Consider the following 5,686-nt stretch of genomic DNA (forward strand, 5'->3'; position numbering starts at 1 on the left):
ACAAATTTATCAGAATTATTTGAGGAGGTAACAAGCAGGATAGATAAAGAGGAACCACTAGATGGATTTCCAAAAGGCATTTGATAAGGTACCACATATAAGGCTACTTAATAAGACAAGAACCCATAGCGTTGGGGGTAGTATATTAGCATGGATAGAGGACTGGCTAACTAATAGAAGACAGAAAGTTGGGAAAATGGGGTGGGGGGTGGTGGGGGGCATTTTCAGGATGGCAACCTGTAACTAGTGGAGTGCCACAGGGATCAATATATATTAATGGCTTGGATGAGGGAAATGAATGTACTATTGCCAAGTTTGCAGATGACACAAAAATAAGTGGGAAGGCAAGTGGTGAGGATGACACAAAAAGTCTATAGAGGGATATAGACAGGTTAAGTGAGTGGGCAAAAACGTGGCAGGTGGAATATAATGTGGGAAAATGTGAGGTTATGCAATTTGGCAGGAAGAATAGAGGAGGTGAATATTATTTAAATGGAGAAAGACTGAAGAAAGCTGCAGCACAGAGGGATTTGGGGGTCCTTGTGCATGAATCCCAAAAAGCTAGCATACAAGTTCAACAGGTAATAGGTAAGGCAAATGGAATGTTGGCCTTTATTTCAAAGGGAATGGAGTATAAAGATAGGGAAGTCTTGCTAAAACTATACAAGGCACTAGGTTAGACCACACCTAGAATACTGTGAACAATTTTGGTCCCCTTACCTAAGGAAAGATATACTGGCATTGGAGGCAGTCCAGAGAAGGTTCACAAGGTTGATCCCGGGTATGGGGGGATTTTCTTATGAGGAGAGGTTGAGTAGGTTGGGCCTGCACTCATTGAAGTTTAGAAGAATGAGAGGCAACCTTATTGAAACATATTAGATTCTTAGGAGGCTTGACAGGATAGATGCTGAGAGGTTGTTTCCCTTTCTGAGAGAGTCTAGGACCAGAGGGCATAATCTCAGAGTAAGGGGTCATCCATTTAAGACAGAGATGAGGAGGAATTTCTTCTCAGATGGTAGTCAATCTGTGGAATTCTTTACCGCAGAGGGCTGAAGAGGCTGGGTCGTTAAATATATTCAAGGCTGAGGTAGACAGATTTTTAATCAGTAAGGGAATCAAAGGTTATGGGGAAAAGGCTGCAAAGTGGAGTTAAGGATTATCAGGTCAGCCATGATCTCATTGAATGGCGGTGCAGACTCGATGGGCCGAATGGCCTACTTCTGCTCCTACGCCTTATGGCCTTATGGTCTTTCTTCTGGAGAAACTACAAATATATAGAGAATAAATACCACCTTATTAGAACAAATATGGAAGTGATGATTCAGAACTTGTAATCATTTACCTTAGGATATTTGTATCTGTATGAAAAACACTTTTACCTAAAACTCCTTTCCCTGTTCACAGACAATGAGGAGACCAGCATGATCTTGTGAATAAGAGCTAACATGGAGAAAAATCGTGACTGAAAATTTGAATTATTATTTTATCTTGTTTTCAACCCGATGGCTCCTTCCTCTGTGTCATGTTTACACAACCTCTCAAGAGCTTCATGTTATTTTTTTTATCTTGAGGAAACTGCAGATTTGCCAAAGGATATATTTTGCCAATGATAATTAATTTTGGGTTAGGATGCAAAGTGTTATATTTTTCTATAAAGAATTTATAACTGGATGAAAGATGAATATGTTGCTCACACTTAACATTCTTTGAATGAAGGCATGTTCCATGTATTGTATTAATTGCAAGGACACATGAGCTTTGAAGACATAGAGACACTTTAATGAAATTAATCCTCAGCGGCACAGAATGGAAAAAAAAAAGTCTGATGGGATGTAAAACAGGCTGCCTTGAACGATGTCCAATTTCACTGCTGTGTAGAGTTACAAAACCTCTCAGACATCAATTTTTATGTTTAATTCAGAGGTAAGCAAGTTTACAGCAGAAAATGATCTGCCATCACCTAAGTTCATAATGCTTCACACATCTGTAGTGACTATGATAACTTACATCACCCTGGTGCTTCATGGTTAATATTTTCAAAATGCAAGTAGATTCCTCAAATGGGGATACTTATATTAAGTTGGAGGACATGCTCTTTTAGAATGACTAGAGTGCTATATCAAAGGTCCTCACAAGATGTGCTATTATATAAGAATAGAGCCTTTACTTCTTGATAGCTCTTCCCCAACAGGCATAAAGCTTTCAGCTGTCTAGGCGGAAGCTGTTTTACCAGACCAGTCCCCGTAAGGCCACAAAATTGAACCAGATCACAGTGAATATCTGATCTCGCACATGTTTTAACTATTCCTTACGGAGAAATGGTGTAACTAGGCACACCTGGAGGTTAACTACAGGCAGAGGCCCAGATTTTCGCCACGACGGAGAGCCTGTCCATTGTGACGAAAATCCTGAAAATGGCTGAAATTTCTAAGGGGAGGTGATGGTGTAGTGGTATTGTTGCTGGACTAGTAATCCAGAGACCCAGGGTTTGCTCTGGGGCCCCGGGTTTGAATCCTGCAGATGGTGGAATTTGAGTTAAATAAAAATCTGGTATTAAAAGTCTAATGATGACTATGATACCATTGTCAATTGTTGTAAAAACCCATCTGTTTCATTAATGCCCTTTAGTGAAGGCAATCTGCTGCCCTTACCTGTTCTGGCCAACATGTGACTCCAGGCCCACAACGTTGTGGTTGACTCTTAAATGGCCTAGCAAGCCTCAAAATAGGAATGAAACCAGATGGACCACCTGGCAGTGACCTAGGCACCAGAAACGACAACGGCAATCTCAGCCCAGCTGACCGTGACCCTTACTAACATCTGTGGGCTAGTGCCAAAATTGGAAGAGCTATCTCACAGACTAGTCAAGCAGCAGCCTGACATAGTCATCCTCACAGAATCATATCTTCTCGATAATGTTCCAGATACCACCATCACCATCCCTGGGTATGTTCTGTCCCATCAGCAGGACAGACCCAGCAGAGGTGGCGGCACAGTGATATACAGCTGGGAGGGAGTTGCCCTGAGAGTCCTCAACATCGACTCTGGACCCCTTGCAGCCTCACGGAATCAGATCAAACATGGGCAAGGAAACATCCAGCTGATTACCACGTACCGCCCTTCCTCAGCTAATGAATCAGTGCTCCTCCATGTTGAGCACCACTTGCAGGAAGCACTGAGGGTGGCAAGGTCACAGAATGTACTCTGGGTGGGGGACTTCAATGCCCATCACCAAGAGTGGCTCAATAGCACAACTACTGACTGAGTTGGCTGAGTCCTAAAGGACATAGCTGCTAGACTGGGTCTGCGGCAGGTGGTGAGTGAACCAACAAGAGGGGAAAACATACCTGACCTCATCCTCACCAACCTGCCTGCTGCAGATGCATCTGTCCATGACAGTATCGATAGGAGTGACCACCACACAGTCGTTGTGGAAACAAATTCCCGCTTTCACATTGAGGATACCCTCCATTGTGTTGTGCGGCACTACAACCGTGCTAAGTGGGATAGATTTCGAATAGATCCAGCAACTCAAGACTGGGCATCCATGAGGCGCTGTGGGCCATCAGCAGCAGCAGAATTGTACTCGGCCACAATCTGTAACCACATGAACAGGCATACCCCCCACTCTACCATTACCATCAAGTCAGGGGATCAATCCTGGTTCAATGAAGAGTGCAGGAGGGCATGCCAGGAGCAGCACCTAAAAATGAGGTGTCAACCTGGTGAAGCTATAACACACGAATACTTGACTGCCAAACAGCATAAGCAGCAAGTGATAGACAGGACTAAGTGATCCCATAACTAATGGATCAGATCTAAGCTCTGCAGTCCTGCCATATCCAGTCGCGAATAGTGGTGGACAATTAAACAACTCACTGGAGGAGGTGGCTCCACAAATATCCCCATCCTCAATGATGGAGGAGCCCAGCACATCAGTGCAAAAGATAAGGCTGAAGCATTTGCTACAATCTTCAGCCAGAAGTGCCGAGTGGATGATCCATCTCAGTCTCCTCCAGAGGTCCCCAGCGTCACAGATGCCAGTCTTCAGCCAATTCAATTCACTCAACGTGATATCAAGAAATGGCTGAAGGCACTGGATAGTGCAAAGGCTATGGGCCCTGACAATATTCCAGTAATAGTACTGAAGACGTGTGCTCCAGGACTTACCGGACCCCTAGCCAAGTTGTTCCAGTACAGCTACAACACTGGCATCTACCCAGCTATGTGGAAAATTGCTGAGGTATGTCCTGTATACAAAAAGCAGGACAAATCCAACCCCACCAATTAGTGTCCCATCAGTCGACCCTCGATCATCAGTAAAGTAATGGAAGGGGTCATCGACAGTGCTCTAAAGCAGCACTTGCTTAGCAATAACCTGCTCACTGAAGCCCAATTCAGGCTCCACCAGGGTCACTCAGCTCCTGACCTCATTACAGCCTTGGGTCAAACGTGGACGAGAGAGCTGAACTCCCGAGGCGGGGTGAAAGTGAGTGCCCTTGACATCAAGGCCACATTTGACCGAGTGTGGCATCAAGCAGCCCTAGCAAAACTGGAATCAATGGGAATCGGGGGAAAACTCCGCTGGTTGAAGTCATACCTAGCACAAAGGAAGATGGTTGTGGTTGTTGGAGGTCAGTCATCTCAGCTCCAGAACGTCACTGCAGGAGTTCCTCAGGGTAGTTTCCTCGGCCCAACCATCTTCAGCTGCTTCATCAATGACCTTGCTTTCATCATAAGGTCAGAAGTGGGGATGTTCGCTGATGATTGCACAAGATTCAGCACCAATCGTGACTCCTCAAGATAGTGAAACAGTCCACGTCCAAATGCAGCAAGGCCTGGACAATATTTAGGCTTGGGCTGACAAGTGGCAAGTAACATTCATGCCACTCAAGTGCCAGGCAATGAACATCTCCAAGAAGAGAGAATCTAACCATCGCCCCTTGGCGTTCAATGGCATTACCATCACTGAATCCCCCACTATCAACATCCTGGGGGTTGCCATTGACCAGAAACTGAACTGGACTAGCCATATAAATACTGTGGCTACAAGAGTAGGTCACAGGCTAGGAATCTTGCCATGAGTAACTCACCTCATGACTCCCCAAAGCCTGTCCACCATCTACAAGGCGCAAGTCAGAAGTGTGATGGAATACTCTCCACTTGCCTGGATGTGTGCAGCTCCCACAACACTCAAAAAAGCTTGACACTGTCCAGGACAAAGCAGCCCACTTGATTGGCATCTTTTCTACAAACATTCACTCCCTCCGCCACCGATGAACAGTGGCAACAGTGTGTACCATCTACACGATGCACTGCAAGAATTCACCAAGACTCCTTGGACAGCACCTTCCAAACCCACGACCTCTACCACCTAGAAGGACAAGGGCAGCAGATAGTTGGGAACACCACTACCTGCAAGTTCCCCTCCAAGCCATTCACCATCCTGACTTGGAAATATATCACCGTTCCTCCACTGTCGCTGGGTCAAAATCCTGGAACTCCCTTCCTAACAGCACTGTGGGTGTACCTACATCACACGGACTGCAGCGGTTCAAGAAGGCAGCTCACCACCACCTTCTCAAGGGCAATTAGGGATGGGCAATAAATGCTGGCCCAGCCAGCGAAGCCCACAACCCGTGAACGAGTAAAAAAATGTCCCATACCTGAACTTGGCATTGCCCAT

Source organism: Cetorhinus maximus, chromosome 5 (genome assembly GCF_964194155.1).
Source record: "Cetorhinus maximus chromosome 5, sCetMax3.hap1.1, whole genome shotgun sequence".
NCBI lineage: Eukaryota > Metazoa > Chordata > Chondrichthyes > Lamniformes > Cetorhinidae > Cetorhinus > Cetorhinus maximus.